The sequence below is a fragment of the Kryptolebias marmoratus genome, linkage group LG7 (assembly GCF_001649575.2).
Source record: "Kryptolebias marmoratus isolate JLee-2015 linkage group LG7, ASM164957v2, whole genome shotgun sequence".
Taxonomy (NCBI): Eukaryota; Metazoa; Chordata; class Actinopteri; order Cyprinodontiformes; family Rivulidae; genus Kryptolebias; species Kryptolebias marmoratus.
This window is the reverse complement of record NC_051436.1, coordinates 12,607,751-12,628,335: the sequence shown is the minus strand read 5'-3', so window position 1 is coordinate 12,628,335 and position 20,585 is coordinate 12,607,751. Positions and strand designations below refer to the sequence as shown.

The window sequence follows — 20,585 nt, the reverse complement described above, 5'->3', positions numbered from 1 at the left end:
TGTGGTACAAAATAAAATACCAGTGACTGCAGGGATCTTGTAGATATAAACACCCACTTCTGCCACAACTACATCCCAGACATCGTACTCTGTTGAACTTGCGACCTGCGTGGAATAAATCGGCACGAGAGATCGTTTCCTCGTTTATGTTCTTTATTCCACCATCATTCGAGAAAATCCAACTCAAAGCTCAACAATTAAAGCCCAAGCGATGACTCGAACAACTATTTTCTTCCTCGGATGGAACCCTACCCATAGCCCCCGGCTGTAGATTAGTCTGGAAAAGCTGTTTATAAAGCTGTTTGCACTGAATGCAGGGGAGCCATATTATGTTCATGCACGGCTGCTTTAAGGGAGCAGTTCAAAATGTTTTTACAGTGGCGTTCTCTGGAAATGCCATAAACAACATCTTAGCTGTTGTGGAGGTCAGGTCCGCTGGGCTTTGCATAGTTGGAGAACAATACATGTTTACTTGTAGCTTTTTTGTGGATCTCTGATCACAAAAAAGTAATCTTGATGCACCCTTAAAGGAGAGATGAAATAAAATATCAAAATAATGAGTTTTCATGTTTTTCTTTTAGTTAAACATGATCATAAAACCCTCCAGTGGTCCGTTTCTCTGATTTAAAATGTTAAGGACTTGTTTTTAGAGTTTTTATGAAGTGTGGTGATTGTGTGGGCAGAGTCACCTCCCTGGTTGGTGACGTAGAAGCTGTGGCCGACCGCTGTAGGACACTGAGGAGGAGGTTACTGTCTCTGTGTTTATCTGTCATGGTGTAGGGTGAAGGAGGCAAACCCAGTATGCAGACTAATTTATTGAGGAAAAAAGGCAACATAACAAAGAGCTGACGGGGCAGCAAACAAAACCTAAACTAAACCAGGAAGAAGACAACCAGGACACAAGTGGCGAGGAGAAGCACCAACAACCAGAGACACAGCACATTGGGGAGGCAAGAATACGACAATGATACAGCAAGTAAGTGGAGAAAGTGACCGGGTTTCAAAGACAGGATAACGATGGGAAGTGGGCACAGGTGAGTGATTGCAATTGTAGGCAGGTGGAGCTGGGCGTGGCAGGAAAACCAGAGACTGACTGAGGAGCAGTGAATGTAGCAGGAAACACAGACACGAGGAACAAGAACTGAACTAAGACCAGGATAAACAGGAACCAAATAAGAAACAATCAAAATACAGAAAACACAATATGAACCCAAACCCTGACATTATCTGGGGAAATGGAAGCAGAAGAAGAAGAAGCAAGTTCTGTTAACTGGAGTACCGGTTTGAAATCATGTTTGTTTTTGGTCTGGAGGGATGCTGTCGGGAACCGGAGCCCCACATTTCACCAGATGAACCCCCGAGCTTCACAGTGACATCACGCAGTCTGCGAGGAGTTAACCATCCGGACAGCGGGAGGAGGCCGGTGCCGGTCCGACAGGAGGTGGTTCTTCTGTTGAAGGTTTGTATTTCAGGTGCTCCACTTCAGTCAGTCTCCAGACTCTGGGTTGTAATTTTCACCAGGAGCTAAACTAACCACATCCATCCAACGTTCTTGTCCTTCAGAAAGCTGAAGAACGACTCAGCTGTTGGAGTTTTGGGTCGATTTACATAATTAATTACAACAAACTGAACCATTTCACCCCCAAACTACCTGTATTTTTACTATTTAAAGTCTTGTTGGTTCCTGTGTTTGGCTCTCCATACGTCACACTTAAGAGCGATCACAGAAAATGCCGAAGAGACCCTGAGTCATTTTTTAGATATTTTCTTATTGTTAATTAAAGTGATTTTTTTTTTTTCAATTAAGAAACTTTGAAAACAAGCACCTTCTGATCTATGTTAGCTTCAAAACCCTTTTTATTTGCCCTTTAAATTAACCATAGACATTTATTTAAATCATTGAGACCTGAAACCGATGATGAAGTTTTTTAAAGACTGAAGTTGTTTTAAGATGGCAACCAGACCACTTCGGTCTTGACTGACCTCACTCAGACTAGCTGTTCTCTCGTCAGTCCAGTCCGAATTATACTTTAATCAAACATTCAAAGAGCTTTCTACGACAAGTTAATCACTCCTAACCTTCCCACTTTAAAACATCTGAACAATTGCTTTGAATAATAGTAAGAATTGCGCACTATATTCCTGCGTATACCAAAGCTTTTTCTTAACCGTTTGTGCCTTTGTGTTGGCATTTATCACCCATGTAGTGACAAATGTTTATACCATTTATCATTATGTTTAGAAGTTCCTTTGTCTTGGTTTTGGCTGCGTCCCGATTGGGCCTAAAGATCGCACTGCATGTGAGGGAAAATGTGGGAAGAGCTCCACTTTCCACGAGCTAGTCGGCGCCAGGCCTCTGTGCTGCAGAATATTTTTGAATAATCCCATGCAAGTGGAGCGCTCTCCGTTGGTAAAGCAACACCAGTGGGGTTAGCGGTTTGATTCCCTCGGAGGCCGAGGGTGCGACAAAAGCGTCTGACCACGTGGTTATGCTGATTTCCCCCCGAAAACGGCAGCAAGGCGCGCAAGACTGCGCCGTCCACGCCGTCCACGCCTCCCGACTTGCAAAGCGGGTGCAGATGAGCGCGGGGGATAATGCCGCCTTTGCCCACAGTCAAGGTAAAACATAAGCCTCATTAGTCCTGTCAAAAATACAGCCTGCTACACGGTCTGTTCATGTACCCCCTCAGTGAAGACGGAGAAGGAAAAGAGGACGGGGGGAGGAGAGTGGTCTCAAAGGCACAAAGAAAAAAAAAAAAAAGAGCAGAAATGAAAGCAGCGCCGAGGCTGAGCGGCTGTGTTTTTCAAAAAGTAACGTGTTAAAGGAAGAAAAGACAAACTCGACTGCGTTTCCGAGTGTTAGCGTGAAGACGGGAAGGTGTGAATGAGTAATGAGACATAAGATGAAGAGTGGTCTTTTGAGCAAGCCAGACATTAATGAAAACCATTGTAATTGGCAAATTACCTTTTGTCAGCGTTAAGAGCCCATTTCAAAATTTAAGCTGAAAGAGCATGAGCTATTGAAGGTGAAAAGCTGGGAAGAATGGGGCCTCTGATCGGAGCGACGGCGAATTAACGGCAGCAAATGGTGATGAGGCAAAGGTTAGGAAGCAGCTCTGCCACAAAAGGCTGTTGCTGCTTCAAGGTTCTCCACCGGTGACCTTCTGCGTTCCCACATATATTGAACATCGGTGGATGGATAATAATAATAAAAAAAAAACAAAACATGCCATTAAATTCTTCCCACCCTAATACAAAGAAATGTGACTACATTCATATCAAAATCACCGGCTTTGCTTTCTGACTTTTTTACCTTGCTCGCTTTGATATGTAAGTTATAACAATTTAAGACTTAATAATCCTTGAAAACAGAGAGATTTCTGTCTTACGTTGAGAAATGATGGAGGTGTAGCTGTTTTGGGTCATGCCTTAAAAATAATGATATGTACAATGAGTTGGGTTAGCGTCAGAGGGTAATCAGTTAACCATGGACATCCACTGATTTCTTTCTGCAAGATATTAGGGTACCAGACCGGCACACCCACACTGCCATGAGAAAAAACATTATTTCCCTCCTTTCTATGGGCAGAAACTTGTGCTGCACTCAGTACAGTCATAGCTGCTCGCTCTGCGGTTACTCTAGTTGGCTCTCATGGTGCCGAGAGCGAGGAGAGACCCAGGATGCGCTCCAGCACGTAATGAGGCGTCTATGTATTTATGTCTGTGGACTGAACCCATGTGCCTACATTTCCGTAAAGGAAGTTTCGGTGACGCGAAACGTAAATCTGTCAATCTGCGTTCGATCGCTCCGCGGCTTTCTCAAGGACCTGGATGTGTGGCACAAAAAGCCGAATTTTGGAATTGAAATTGAATGAGAGTACTGAAAATGAAAGCAGTCAAACTGAATTTTGAATACAACTAAATGCAGTTTCAAAGCAAATGATTTCAGTTTTAATTTAGTGAAATTCGTTTTCAAACCAATGGGATTTAATTTCTAATCAGTCAAATCCAGATTCAGTTTGAGCAATTCAAATTCAGAAGTTTCTGCCTTTCGCATGTCATTTGAGGGTGATAATAACCCTCATGTTCAGCCCCACCTCACAGGAAGAACAAGAAGTAGATGGTGCACAGTTAGTGCTTTTTTAATTAATTCAAGTTCTACAAAGGGCCTTACAATCTTGATTATTCACCTCCCCACACACAGCTTTCAGTTATACTGTACTATACTGTGGGGCGTGGGGCGGGTGTGTGTGTGTTCAGTGTCTTGCTCAAGGGCAGTCTGGCACACCTCAGGGCCTGGGGATCAAACCTCGCTCCTCTGATTGGAGTACGACCTGCCTAACCACTTCTGGATACCTGAAGTTTTGGAAAACGTTGATGATTTTTGGAAAATGAATTGACTTGCTGTTCATTTTGGAGAAATGAGTAAGTTACATGCGTGCGGTTCATGCTGTTCGTCATTCTGTAATCACTCCTCCCGACACTCATACGCCTCAGTCCAGGTTGGAGGTGTCCAGTCCTGGTTCTGGAGGGCCACCATCCTGCAGGTTTTAGATGTTTCTCTGCTCATCAGCAGGTCTTCAAGTTCTGCGGAAGCCTGTTAATCGCTCAGTCGTTCAGATCAGGTGTGACGAAGCAGGGAAACACCTAAAACATGCAGGATAGTGGCCCTCCAGGACCAGGACTGGACACCGCTGGTTTAGGTCCTCTCAGTTTGGATATGTAGAGCCCTTTTCCCATGGCTGTCACCAAATAGTGCCATCAGTGAGTTTAAGTCTAGTTAGGTCCTAATAAGGTCGTGTAACCCTAACCCTAGTGGATGCGTTATTATAAACCTTTCCTTTACCATATCCCAAGATTGATGACAAGTAAGCATTTTATATTTTATTCAAATAAAAAGCACAACACTGTTTTATATGTGCACGAACATCCATTCATGAAATGTAGTACATGTGGTTTACAACATGCACAGAAAATGCAGTTAGCTTGGCATCTATTCACAATTCGAGGTATCCATTTGTAAGTTCTGCTATTATGTTTTCCCGTGCCTGTTTATTGTTTGGAGCTTGTTACCCCGTGTGCACCGTGTTACCGCACTGGCTCTCCGTTATTCCCATAAAGCCAGGCCTTAAATCATTCAGGAAGCCTATTCAATTTCAAAACTGAGCCCCTTTGAGGTAATTTAGCAGCCTCTGTATCGACCCACAGAGGATTTCTACACCCCGCCTCTTCCTGAGCTTCACATCACTGATCTGATCAGGTACTGAGCTGAATATTCAAAATGTATAAACGAGTCGTAGGGTCCATCAAAACGGGGTGTTAAGATAAAAACCTTGCAAATGGAAGCAGTTACTTAGAAACGTGTGGGCTTTGTTGTGTTTGACATTACACCTTTAGCAGAGGACTAGATGTTTTGCTTGCAGAGCTGCTTTCTGACCTGATTTAGGGGCACCACCCTCGTTATAACCATAAGTGAAGAACACTCAGCTGATTATGAATACGGAGCAAAAAGAGTCCTTTAGTTTTGTGTAGATGTAACTTTTTTCCCCAGTAACACCCTTCCTAGTGACACATATACCATCATCTGTTTTGTTTTCATACCAACACATATCCATCCATCCATCCATCCATCCATCCATCCATCCATCCATCCATCCATCCATCCATCCATCCATCCATCCATCCATCACTTCTCCTGTCCGGGTCACGGGGAAGCTGGTTCCAATCTCCAGCAGTCACTGTGTGAGAGACAGGGGACACCCTGGACAGGTCTCCAGTCAGTTCAGGGACACATAGAGACAAACAACCATTCACACACTCACTCACACCTAGGGACACCAACACCAACATATACGATGAGGGTAAATGAAATATTTTGAAACTTGATGGTTACCTTCGCTAAGGAAGTTATGTTTTTCAGTCACGTCTGTCTGTTTGTGTATAAGATTACTCAGAATGTTATAAACAGATTTTCATGAAATTTTCAGGAAACGTCAAACATGGTGCAAGGAACAAGGGATTAAAGTTTGGTGGTGATCAGGTCAAAGATCAAGGTCACAGATCAGCCCGTGCTCGAACTCTGCATCTGTGTAACAGGAATGGTAAACTCCACAGCTGGTCATGGGTGATGCCTGTTGATTTCAAGGTTCATGGGGTCAAAGGTCAAGGTCTCTGCTCCTACATGTGACTGTTTTTTTTCCGCCACCAAGGTGGTTCTGTTTCCAGTTGGGTCCGTTGGTTTGTTTGTCTGTCTGTCAGCAAAGATCAGGTAAAAACTAAAGAACAGATTTGGAGGAAGTATTCAGGTTGTGTTGGGGTTGAAACAAAAAACAATGGATTAAATGTTGGTGCGGATCCAGATTATGATCCGGATCGAACTGTTTTTTTAATCACACTGTGGCCTTGGTGGAGGTTTGTGCTCTCTGAGAACTTGTAGTTTAAATTGTGGTTGGGAAAAAAACAGTTGAAACATGTTTTGTAATGTTTAGAAAATCAGTCGAGTTGTCTTAGGCCTTGTCCACACAGTTGTAACACTGTGGTACTAAAATGATATCCTCTTTTTTTTATTACCCTTGTTATTATAGCTATAACAAAATCATCCATCCATCCATTATCTGCTGCTTGTTCTGGATATTAATATTACCATAATAAAACAATTAATATAGTACTATGTGATGTTATTTCAGCTGGATTAGTAATAATATTTTCTTTTCCACTCTTAAATAAAAGCAGTAGCATCGTGCCACACATTTACATATTTTTTTGTTTTACCACTGTGAATTTGGGTGATCATTTTGCAGATTCTCATGACATGCTTTTGTTGCTGATCCAAGACTTGACCAAATAATTCAATCCTAGATCATGACACTTTATGATAAGTGCATCGCTTCACCTGCTGGTCTGTTTCACCCTGGTGTGTCCTCTGAAACGGCAAATCTGAACTATGCAGACCATATGAGCCGTTTTCATCTTTAAAAACAGCTTTATAAAGCTGTTTATTTGACTAATTAGCCACACTTAGCTGTGTTTAATTAATTTATTTCCTTTTCCTTGTCTGGTGAGAGGGGAAAGAGCTACAGCAGAACCTGCCTCGTTGGTACCGTAAGTAGCATTAGGAAGAGCTTATCTGCATCATTACAGCTTCATTAAAAAGTCATTTACGCAGGCGTTACCCTCTGTATGTTCTGTCTGGAGCCACATGTGCCCCGACCTTGGGTGCTCTGCCCTTTCCACTGCTGTTGTCATCTGTAATTAAAACAGGGCAGCGCTCCAACTCCCACGGCCTCTGGTTGAGCTACCAGAGGCCCAAAACAATGTTTTATAGGAAGACACGTCGAAGATGTACATTTTTTATTTCTATTTCTTTTAACCTGCCTTATTAAAACTGTAATTTTTTTCTACGAGTTTAAACTCCATCTAATTTTATGAGAAGTAAACATTTGAGCAGTTTTTGGTATTTGATCCCCCCCGTATAAAACGTGTTACAGCCAGAAAACAACTGACTGTGAACCCTCGAGAGGTTGGAAGGGTAAATGTGCTTAAAGCAAAGTACACAATTCATCTAACGACACGAGACAGGAAATTACGCAAAACAGGGCGCTAAATGATTTATACAGGCCGCTTTGTTTTAAAAAGAGCCCGTCGATATGAAAGGCTGTGAAAAACTTCATCTATATTAAAGCGCAGAGATTAGTCACGGTGTTCGGGGACTAAAGGGGTCTCGTGTATTAGATTGTGGATCATCAGTGTCACCAATTTTCAGCATGACCAGCAGCGAAGACTAATGATAGATGCTAAACTGGGCCAACATGATGGAATCAGGTGGTTCCCGTGGTGACAAGCGTCCTTTTTCATTGGGGGAAAAAAAAAAAAAATAATCGGAACTTTACCAAACTTTGAAATGAGATTTAAGGTTAACAACGCGACAGGACAGAGGCTGTGGGCTCTATAAATACAACATGAGGGTGGGAAGGTCCTTACATTTACTGAGTTTAGAAGTTATCTTTTCAGAGGAAGAATTTCCATGTTCATCGTTTCCTGTCGGCTTATTGTTTTACCATCGGCTTTAGGTGTTTTTAGTCAACCACTGCAGAATCGTCTGCAATCATCTTAAGCTCAGCAGTTCATAACAGAGACAGAGTGTGACAAATCCAGACAAAAGGGGTCATTTTGTACAATAAGTTCGAAACAATCTCACCTGTAGATGGCTGTTTCAGGTAATATCAGATGGCTCTGAACACACCTGCTTTGTTTGAGAACATCAATACAGGAGGAACTAGAGGAGAGCAAAGTGCTGCAGGCTAAAAATTGACAAATAAAAAAGCACAACCAAGCGGGGAAAAAAAAAAACCCGACAAAAAAAAACAAGGAGCGTGAGAAAAGAGAAGGAACCGGAGAGCAACGGAAAGATGAAGAACGACGAGAAGAAATGAAGATATGGAGCAAAACTCCGGCGACAGAGAAGGATGGCGGCAGCAGCCGTAGCAGAACAAAGTTTCCCCGCGCAGAATGAGAGATGACGGCGAGAACATGAGCGTGCGCGAGCGAGCGCGGGGAATGCCTCTATCATTCTGACAGAAGAAAGCCACAAGTGTAGAGGAAAAATATTAAAGCTACCATAGACCTGCTTTCCATTAAAGAGTGGTTGACATTTATCAAGCTGGATCCCGAATGGAACCTGAGGATATTTGCCACTGATCATGCTGCACGTTAAAACTTGACAAAAATCCTTTAAAGGACATTCAAGATGGTCTTTGTCAGGTTCAGCAGCGGTAGCAGCCTGTTGGCACCGATTAGTTACACTGAAGGATATAATGACACACTACATAAAGAAGAAAAACAAGGACACATTAGTGTTACAGGGACTCAAAGTACCGGAGGTCAGGCTCGAGCGCCATCTTTCAGTCCGTCAGGTTTTAGTTTCCGGGAAATTGTTCGCCGGGAAACATAGTTATGTCATAAAAATGGGCCACCTCTGCAGTGGAGAGTTTTAGAAAGTGTTTAAGAAAAGAACAGCCCCGTCTTACATTAAAAGGCATAAACCGAGTCCTCTGAGCAAACATATTAATCTTACAACAAAAGCATTTTTGTTTTTTTAAAGACACCTTCAGGTATTTGGGGCTAACTTAATATGCAACCTAAAAAACTTGAAGTGACACATGATGGTACCAGATGGAGCACAATAGACCTGCTGCATGCATTTTTAGGTCTTCACCAACACCACCACCCCATTGTGACACTCTTCAGAATACCTGCCGTGGGACTTAGGAGGAGTCAGACTAAGTAATTCAGAAGAAACTTTACATTTTACAACTATTGAAAGCTTGTTAAAATTCTGAAATTTAAGTTCGGACATCCCCGACCCCATGTGCTGCACAGAGCAAACTTTCTACATGGGCAGAGGATGGTAGGATATTCTGACAGTACAGAAACCTCTGACCAAAAATTTCACAGTTTTGGGTCGATTTAAACAATTAATTACAACAAACTGAACCATTTCATCCCCACACTGTCTGGATTTGCTATTTCCTGCCTTGTTCCTGTTCCTGTGTTTGGCTCTCAATACGTCACACTTCAGAGTGATCATGAAAAATCACAACAAGACCCCACTAACTTTGATCTTTTATTAATAATTTGTAATTAGTGTGTCATTTTTTAAAATGCAAGACTGAAAACAAGCACCTTTTATGACTTTGTTTCGATTTATGTTAGCTTCAAAAACACTTTTCATTTCCTCCTTTAATATTCTGAGATCATTCCTTGTCTTGGTCCTGACCCTTATTTTGAAAAGCCCTGACCTACAGGAATGTAAGCTAACAGCACTTACATGTTCCAGCAAAACTGCATTTCTGTTTCACATGTTTGTTTTGTTTGCTTGTTTGTTTGTTTTGAATTTCCAGCATTGGGTCAGTTGCTAGGCAACGAGCAGCGACTATTAATTTATAGTCTAGCACTTAATCCTGGCAAAGTAGCAAAATGTTATTTTTACACCTCCATCATACTAACAAGATTTAACATGTTAATTAGTGAGCTTTCCAGGTGCCGGCTGGCAGATGTGATTACCTTTTTGCACGGAGCCAAGCTCGCCGTCTCTCCTCATTCTGTTCTTTATTCAAATTTAATTGGCTGCTAATTACAAACACGCGTGAACGGTGTCAATCTTGGAACATAAAGCTGAACATATAAGACAAAATGAGGAACGTTGCGTCGACTACATTGCCGTATTTTGTGTCGCCCTCATAAACCTTCCTCCTTAGACGTGGCGCCAATTTTCTAATACAGATTATCGACGCGCCACGAACTCAGGTAAGGTTTATGGAAAACGATCAAAGTTGGAAGCATTTGAAACCAGCAGCCAAAAAAAAAAAAAAACAGCAAAATGTCAAACTTGTATTTTTAGTTTATTTATTTATTTTTTTTAAACCTCAGAAGAATAATTTGACTTTTTATCTGAGCATCTAGCCGGGGCCACACTTGCTCAGGTGACCTATTTTAAGGTTTATTCAGGGCGCGCTGTGTGGGAGGCTGGATTCAACAACTCTTAATTTCCTTTTTTTTTTTTTTCCCCACTCAGAACAATTTCATCAGTGTTTTCTGCACTTTGTAATTAGGATCGCGTTTCAGCGGAGAAAAGAAGGGTCGAGCGCACGACCTCTCAGTTATGGGATGGCCTCTGACGGTCAGAGCGGGCTCTTATTAAACGCTGAGACAAAATGTCAGTGGGGAAACTTTGCGCTCTGTTTTTTTTTTCCCCTTTTCTCTGCGTTGGCTCCATTGTCTCCCTCAATCCAAACACAGGGCTGCAGGGATCTAATTAAGGGAGCTGCAGTGGCCCTTCGAGTTAAATCTGTAACTTTAAAGTAATTGTCGCAGACGGAATAAATGCATGGGCTTTATCTGAGGAGCCCTGAATCAGAACTGTCGCTACACGGAGCTTCACATTTATTGTCTTATGGGGATTAGCTTTTTTTTTTTGTTTACTGCATAAAGAAGTCCCTATTTTCAACTACCTACCTAGTTCATCCCAAAGTTTCATCGGGTTTGGGAAAGACGCTTGAACAGAGTAATGACCTCATAATTACGTGAAGACGTGAGTTGGGACTAAAAACGTTTTTCATGTGCAAAAATGTCTCACTGAACAACTTCAAGTTCGGAATATTAAAGATTTTTTTTAAGAAGTATCACCATTCCAGATCTGTCTGTGCAATTTAGCTTAAAATAAACACTGTGAATTGTGCTGCCAAAAATTAAAAAATATTGTGAAATAACCGTTTTACACCACAGCTTCGGCACGTAAGTGCAAATTTAAAAACTTTGGTTTTGGCATGTGGGCTTGACGTATGCAGGTATAATAATGTAGCAGCCTTTTATTTTTACATTTCCACTGTTGTTTTCTGTGTTGTAAACCGCACCGACTATAGTTATTTTTTCAGTTTTTTCTAAGCTTGTTCCCGATCTTGTCGCCACCTAAATTTGTGTGACTCCTAAAAGTTTTAAACTAAGTATTAAGACAGTAAAATTCAGTGGCAGGTCTTTTGAGATGCCCTCACTTGCCCTAACAGGATCATCAGATGTAGAGTGTGTCTATTCATAGTTTGATGTTGGGTCTCGCTTCCCTCCGAGTGATTCGTCCTTCCAGCACAGACGAAAACTGCCGGTCGCCTCGTCTTTTTATCTTAGAAGTGAGGTATCTGGACTGTGCTGAGCTGCGATGGGGCCTGAGATAAGTTGAGACATTGCTTTTGGGTAAAATCCCTTTTCAGGAAGTGGATTGTGGCCTCTGAGGTTGCATCGCTGAAAACAACTGTAGGTAGGACGTGTATGGAGGTGTCCTCAGCTGCATGTCTCAGGACCTCAGCTTATCACCATAAAGGAAATTGTCCCAGTGGGATGTGTGTGTTTTATTCTACAGCTGGGTGTGGTAAACGTTTATAAAAAGAAGCAGCCCCAGAAGAAGAGGGGGATTTCCCCGATTGGCCCAGAAATCTCGATTCGGCACAGACTCTGTTATTTTGAATAAACTCTCACTGTTCAAGAATAACTTATTTCTGTAAAATCATTTCTTTGATCAGTACATCGCTGCTGCAATTATTAGGACCCAGAAGAACGTCCACCTTTTGAAGACACTTCATAAGTTTGTTTAAAAAACCATTGCCTCACAAGCTTAGGTTAAACAGCCGCTTGAAATTGCCTCATCCCTGGGATGTTATGCGTCACATTTTTCGCAATAAATTGATAAAAATCAACAGGCCGGGTCTTGCTGTCTCCCTTACCATTTCTGCCGCATAAAATGGTGGCAGCGGTGGGTGGGATTCCTCACGTGGTTCTTGTGGCTTTTGGTCGTAGCAGACAAAAGCCTTCCTTACTAATAAACTAATGGTTGGAGAAGGCCTGGACTTCTATGATGTTAGTTGAAGACATTTAGCTTTCTTTTATCCGAGAAGCTTTTTCAATCAACTTTAATTTAAAAAAGCATCCTGCATGAGGAACAAAATGTCTTCTACCAGACAAGAAGTCCAGTTGGTTTGTTTCAAAACAAACATTGTGTGCTGAAAAGGTACATACGGCGAGGAAATGGCACACAGTGTCAAATAGAAAAACAAGCTACATTTGTTTTGGAGGAGAATACTTAACCACGCTCTGAACGCTTTTCCTTTTATGTTTTGATGATATTTTTATAATGATATCCAGAGCAGTGCAGTCAGGCTTGTACACCCCAGAGGTATTTTGAATCTCGGCGCGTGGTTTACCAATCCGAGGGAGCAGATTTCCTTGACCTGTGTTTTTATCCCTCCACCTGGCACTGACCGGGCTCTGTAGACTCCCAATGATTCTGAAGGATTTTCACTCCTTCATCACCAATTAACATTAAATTAGTATTCATTATGTTCATTAAAATGCAAGCAAGTCTTTTGAACATTCCCAATTAGCCTGCTCCTTTCTGCTCGGGTTCGTTTGAGTTGCACGGTGACCTATTTTCAAAGGACAGGTAGCAGCTCTATAAACTGGTTTTGAAACTTGCATATTAGTCTTTGAAGCCAGTGAGTACTCACAACAGCTTGAGCAGCAGGTATTTATTTTGCACAAGTGGCTCAGCACTTAAATAGGCGCGGTTTAGTCTTAATCCGTTCATCTGCATCTATTAAAGCGATGATTGATGGACGTAAGTGAAGAATCCCAGCATTAGAGGCCACACATCTTGTAAAATCCAAGCTTCGATTTTAACGAGCTCCAGCTCTGCTGAGCACCGCCACACTGAAACAGTCTCTACACCGCTGAAAACAATGCACTTTATAAACCACATGATAACATTTAACACTGTAAGCACTGAATGCGAGTTCATTTCGCCGAGTGACATTTCCAAACTCTCCTTTAGAGAGCCCCAATTTTCCCAGCGATAAGTAGACAACTGTAAGCCAATATGCGGGTCCGGGCTTTTTCGAGCCGTAATGAGCGTAGGTCCCTTTTCTGGCTGACTGCTCTGTCTCATTGTTTGATAGCAGTGTTATCCACACTCACTTACCCTTTCTCTTAGGCACTGCAGGGCCTCGGGGACTCGGCTTGTTTTGTGTGTTTACCAATTCCCACAACCTCGCCACGACTCTTGGGGCTTCTCTTGGAAATTACATTCCATAAGGTCCTCGAGACTATCGGCAGGCCGAGTGGAAGGCTAGTGCAGGACCGCTCTCCGCACGTACTGCATATCATGCCAGTACAGACGCTGTGAACAGGTCTCTGAAAGGGGACGTTATGATGAATTAGTCTTTTAAAGCTGCGAGTAAATCCAGGGCACTTAGAGTGATATTGGAAGTTTACCGAATCTGACTGGAGCAGAACAATCAAAAGGAAAACTGATGATGGTTTTGCAAGATGTAAAAGATTAGTCAGATGTATTTAGTGACATTTAACTTATCTTTTTCTTTCGTCTGGGTGAAACGGGCAGTAAACATAACACTCACCAGTGATCCGTTTGCAATACTATAAATCTAAAAACCATCTTTAGGGAGAATAAAGAAGCAATGAATCAGAAACTTTGTAAATAAAAACTAAATTTAGACAGTGCTGGGGTTATTTCTGCAACTGTGGGTGAACACAGCTCTGCCATGTGAGGATTTAATACACTGAACATGATGAATAACTGCAAGAAACTCTTCATCTGCCCCTAAACTTGTAATAACGTGACACATTTAACCATATATACAGTTGTGGTTCGATGTTTTACCTCAGAACTGCTTTCTGATTGGCTAAATCAGGCTGAGATTAGGCTTCTGGAATGACCTTACCAAAGCCCCGACGTCAATCCTGTTGGATTTTGTGGACTTTGCTTAAGAGTTGGGTCTGTGCCAGGAAAGCAACCAGTTTACATGATGCCTACCAATTCTGCTGAGAAGAGTGGTCCAATATTCAGCCAGAGTAATACCAGAGGCTTGTCAATGGATACACCAAGCGTGGTCGAGATGCAACTTACGGCTGTGGCTCAGTGGTTAGTTGAGATAGTTGGAGATTCGAGTCCACCAGTATGTCACATGTCGAAGTGTCCCTGGGCAAGACACCGACGCTGTGTCCGATGTGCCCCATCGGTGTTTGAATTTGATCTAAAGCAGTCTATAAAATGATTTATTCAGGTTAGCTGTATGAATGTGTTTGGATGGATAAATGAGGCAGATTGTGTTGTTAAGTGTTTTGAGTGGCCTGGTTGGCTACAAAAAGTGCAATATAAGTACAGTCCATTTACCATTTACGACTTGCTAAGGGACATTTAACCAAATATTAATGGGGTTGTATGTACATGTTTGATCACTGAAGTTGTATTTTGTAGAATCATTTGATCCTGGAAAAATAACCGTTCAAATCATTATTACTCATGAGTGGATGTAAATATCTGACTGCAGCTGTAAACGCAGCAGTTTCCCATGAAGACGACATGGCTCACAGAAGAGGCTTCTGGATGTTTTCTTTGTGATGTCGACGTCCTGGAGGGCGGTGGGATCGATCTGACCAAATAAAGCTGCATCTACTTCCCTGTAATGAAGTCCCCGTGTGTGACCTTATCACCCTGTTACACTCGCCACAACGCGCCGCGCGGTCGTGTTATTGTACACAACTGATATTGTTAGTCCTCTCAGCCTCCTGTCCTCTCCACTCAGAGCGGGCCTAATTAAGGCTGGATTTAGACGGTGGCATTTGGGTTTGTGTGGGCTGGTAAATGACCACATCAGCGTGATAATTCCTCTCCGTCTTACCCCCCCACCTCTCCATCCTCCATCCTCCTCCTTTTTTTTCTCAATTCTCCTTCCTGTCTACTGTCTTGTTTGTGTTTTCCAACCATAGCTGAGATTCAGCCAGTGATCCGTGCAGATGTGAGCGCCCCCACCCCCCCTTAATGCTGTGGTCTAATTGTTGTCATATTTTTGTCATCTGCAGACTGTTATTTTACCAAGCTGTTAGGGATGCATATAAATACCCGCTGACGTTTACTGAATGTCAAAGGCCGTCGGGCGGCTGATTGATTTCGACCCCTTTTTCGGTGATGTCAGAGTGTGATTTGTTGCCACATCATGGCAGTCTTAAAAAGCTATTTTCTCCGCCAGTGGAAATACTAACTATCACTCTGAGAGGAAAGCGAGACTTGAATAACTCAGAAATTAAGATTAATGGCCATTTGGGGAAGCCTGCCGGAAACTATGAAGATAATTCTTGGCTACATTTAAAATGAAAAGGGGGAATGTCACAGATGGCAATAATTAATACATTTTGAAAAAAAAAGAAAGAAAAAAATCCCCTCGCATATAAACTTCATGTGTGGGTATAATAGGTTTGAACACGGGAGGACGTGGTAAATTGTTGTGCGACATATGTAAAACACGTGTTTTACTCATGTTTACCATGTGGGCTGGGAACACAAAGCATGTGAGAAATCACACAATTTCACATATAAAGACACGGTAAATTTAAAAGCTAGCATTTCTTCAAGGAATCCACATCATCCACCACCTTACATGTCAAAGGTTTAATCAAAGTTATGTACAGTGTGTTCTGCGTCACTTGATATTTTGCTAACCGACAAACAAACAGGTAATTACATCAGTGCCCACCTTTCATGGTGGCGGGTGATAAATAGTGTCACAGCCCTGACCCTCCACATTTTGTTGCTTTATGTCAGCTTCTTAGACTCAACCTTAGCGATAAGAGGAGGAACTCAGTCATCTGGAGGAGAGCTCAGAGTGGAGCTGCTCCTCCTCATCGAAAGGAGTCAGCTGAGGTGGTTTGGCATCTGATTAGGATGTATGTTTTGGGAGGAGACCCAGAACTCTCTGGAGGGATTATATATTCTTACTGGCCTTTGAACACCTTGGGATGCCCCAGGGGGCGCTGTAGAGTGTCGCTGGAGAGAGGGATGTTTGACTTTCCCTCCTGGACCTTCTGCCTCTGCGACCCGACCACGGATAAGGGGCAGAAAATGGACGGACTGATGGCCACAACCCGGGAGTAATCATTTGTACTACATCAGAGTGCAGTTCTACAGACTTTTTTTCTTTTCTTTCCTAATTGAAAATTTAATAATAATAACCCACTGAGAACAATCATCAAATGTGAACAACGATTCGCAAAATGGTACAACATCCACAGGTGTTTGTTAAATATCAAAATCTTTTAGCAGACATCATTGCCGCCAATGTAAACACTTACTTGAATCAGACAAAAATAGTGAGCGCCTGTCCAGTAAACTGGTCCGGATCGTGTAAATGTACTTCTAAATGTACTGGACTGGCTTTGAGCTGAAACTTACCTCTTCTCTTCTAAATGTAGGAGCTTATCTTACTTATAGTTCTTCAGTAAACATGTCATAACCACCTGATTAAAAACACCCTCAAATGAAGCTGAGTCAAATCTAATGAGCTCCAAACCCTGATACTGCATCGGCCATTTCTACGTTCTGTCAAAACGCATGCGTTAACAAAAGGTGTCACCTCACTAAATTCTGTTTGTCATTTTTTAAACCAAATCATCAAATGTCTAAGTGCTCTTGTTTAAATCAGGAGTGAACACACCCTCGGCTTCCTGACTGACAGACTCATTTACATTCAAAACACAAACTGTCAGGTTTGACTGAGGAAACTCGGAGGCTGGTCGGAGTTGTCAGTTTGTGGAAAGAATAAAGTAATGATGGACTTTTTTTAAAATATATTAACTTATTAACATGGACATATATAGTGGTCCTTTTAAAAAGACAAAAAGCGAGGAAGCAGAATTACTACAGTCCTCAATGAAACAACGAGCCACAAGTTTGACCACATCCACAAATGATTTATAAAACAAAAAACAAATACCCGCAAAATAATCTCAAATTGAGGACCGAGCGTTTCTTTGAGGAATGCATCTTTTTATGCCAAACTGTTAAACTAAGATTATTTTATGATGAGAAGGGACGAAGTTATAGCTGATCCGGTTTAACCTTGTAAATGACGTTATGCTTGGTGTGATACCGTGAAGTCTTGTGAGCGCTCGGAATGTGCTGTGAAATACTCTCAGCTACTACCAGACCAAATTTTAGCACAATATCTGTAGAATTGACTGAGTATATAACTATTTTTGTGCTTTCAAGATCCATTAGCTATGGAAGCTACCTTGAACCGGGTTGACTCCAAAAGTGAAATCACTCATAGACGTACATCTAATGATTACTCCCTGAAAGTTCCAGTGGTTCATGAGATATTTTGCTAACAGACAGACAGCCTTTAACTGCTTCAGTAGACAACGCTTTAAAAACCAATCTTGTGATCTGTTAGCTCTTGAAGTAAAAGTTGGCGATAAATACTATCTACTACCACACCAAAAGTTTAGCTCACTATTATTAAATTGACAGATTTATAACCAATATCATGTTCTATAATGTCAGTGTGGTGCGTCAGCCATCTTGAATGGGACTCTCTCACAGTTAGTCAGCTGTTGACTTCCATCCAATGATCACTTTCTGATAGTTTCAATAAATCCGTCCAGACAAACATGCGCAAAAACATCACCATTTGATAAAAAGGCTTGTTGGGCAGCCAACACACACACACACACACACACACACACACACACACACACACACACACTTCCTTTTAAAGATAGCACTGGATTTAAGGTCAGTCATTACATGGCGGACCTCTGTCGGGTGTCGTCTCTTCTTGACAAGCCCGCGCTCATTAATCTGTGTTTCAAAAAGTCACTTGGTCTTCTCCTTTCATCGCCGTCCGCAGGAAGAAGTGATAACGTGGGTGGATGAGCAGGTATTAGTGCGCCCGGGTTCGTGGCGTCCTGCCTTTCGAGGCCAGCTGCACAATTGATTGGCCTTAATGATATTTTCAAAGTCAAAATGACCAAAGGAAACAAAGGTAAAGAAACAAACCAGTCCAACGTCCTGATTGGACTTCAGGATGCTCTTTGTAATCATAATGACCTTGTAAAGTCATTATTATTAATGCTAATGAGGCAAATTACTTTGTAAATTCTCATCTTAATTCACCTAAATTACAAAACAGAAAAAAGATCTGAACTAATCCAAGAACGAGTTTTCTACAGTTTCTTCCGAAATGTTTGCAGTATTCGCTGCAGGCGTCTTTGAATTAGCCAGCCTGCTATGAAGCTGTAATTACAGATACTTTCTTTTCCTGAAACATTTTTTTTTCTTTGCTGCTATTTATTTAATTGTTTTTTAATTAAAAATTAGTTTCAGAAATTTGCCGAAACAGTTTGAAGGCCTATTATTCCTTGAAGGAATGCATCTCTTAATGAGTGTAAAAGGTATTCACTGTAAAGTCATGAAGTCTGGCCAAAAAAAAAAAAAAAAATTAAATCAGCAGTTTGTTTTTCTATCTATGATTAATCTGTCGTTAAATTGAAAAATTCATTAGCAAAATTTGTGAACAAATGCCAACTACCACCAGCGTTTATTTACCTACAGAAAAATGTCTGAGAAAACGTAAGAAATGTCTATGTTCAGAGACGTTTGAGAGGGAGACGTACAACTATTCTGATGTATTGGTATGAATTTATACTCAGATTTGTTGAGTAAATTATCCTGATAAAAGGGCTTTGTTTACACTGATTGCATACCTGCATTTCAGAATTGCATATCATTATAGCTGTAAAATTACTGGAGTAAATTTATTCAAACTGCACAGTTTTATTTAGTTCAGGATAAACTTTTTATACTTTTTTTATAGTTTTAAATGTGTTATTATTTTTATTTTAAAAAGAGTTTAAAATGTTATTCAATATCATGATGTTTCTGGATATTTAGAATTTTCCTTTGGGATCTATCTACCTGTCTGTCTGTGATTGGCTTGACTCCACCAGATGATCAGTTGTTGATCTACATCCAATAATTATTTCCCGAAAATTTCAATAAAAACTGTTCAGTGGTCCATGAATTATTTAGCTAACAGACAGTTAACTGCAAATAGTTAATGTTAAATTTTTAAAATGAAATTGTTGATCAATCTTTTAGCGTTCATAGTATGAGTTTGGGATCAGTTACAGCTACTACCACAGCAAATTTTAGCTCAATATCTGTAAAACTGGCTGAGTTACGGCCTTTTTCTGCAATTTCTAACGTGGCTTACCTGCAGCAGCCATCTTGAGCAGTGGTGGTTGTAGCCGTAGCTCCAGTCCATCATCCCATCTGGTTGTACAAGTATGAAAACATGTTGGTCAGTGTAAGTAACATAAAATGAACTACAAAAGTTTAATTTACCATTTAATTTCCTTTGTTTTCCCCGAGTCTTTAGTTTTTGGAGGATTTCACAAGCGACACATGTCTGAGCTGTAATTATACTTACTGTCTTTACATCACAACTAATACCGGAAACAAAGAGATCCTTAATTAGGTTGGCAGTAATGAGCAAACAGCTTCTTCAAACTTGTTTTCAAAAATTTTAAGTACTCAAATTAGTCTTGGTCATGGCTTTAAATAACACTGAGATTCTTCTGAAAAGAAAAAAATCAACAAAAAACAAAAATAGCACTAGCATTGCTCACAATAGAACTGATCAGCAATTTCATTTTTTTCTAAAAAACATTGTGGCTTTGCAGCCTTTAACAGTGTGAGTAATTGAAGGCTGAATGGACCAAATCAGGAAAGGTGTAAGTACCCACATGACGGGCTGATCAGTTTGAAAGTTGAAAGTGAGCTCTGCCACACTGATGATGAGTTAATGAACAAAGTGGAGCTGCCTTTTGCTTTGAGATTAGCCCCATTCTCTCTGCGTGACGGGGGTAACCTGGAATGTTTTCCAACTATCCTTTACTTTTTCTGTAGGCTGAAGTCTAGTCAGCTGCTTTTTTTATTCACTTTTAGGTCCAACCCTTTGAAAACCAGCTAAACTGAGCACGAATGACCGAAAACGACCAATGGCAGACATTCTGACTCCAAGCGCCTTTTCTCTGGGTCACTGTGACAGAACCACTGATAATCATGACACCTCAGCTGCATTTGCAATTTTCAGCCTCAACCTTGTCTTCACTTCATCTGCTGCAGCCCAATATTCAAAAACTTGAGTAAGTTGTATGATATTCCTGCTAGAAGTGTCCCAGAACGT

General features: G+C 41.3%; 1 long non-coding RNA gene across 3 annotated transcripts in view; it reads left to right on the top strand.

Moving 5' to 3' along the window:
* The first annotated feature begins 795 nt into the window (after positions 1–795).
* Positions 796–20,585, top strand: part of LOC112449807 — a 31,640-nt gene continuing 11,850 nt past the window's right edge. For 2 of the 3 annotated variants that reach the window (XR_003038347.2, XR_005233464.1), the window contains exon 1: positions 1,083–1,459. This is a non-coding gene — a long non-coding RNA (uncharacterized LOC112449807). Of the gene's footprint in view, positions 977–1,082; positions 1,460–20,585 lie in introns of those variants that run through there. The other variant, XR_005233463.1, reaches the window with a different exon arrangement.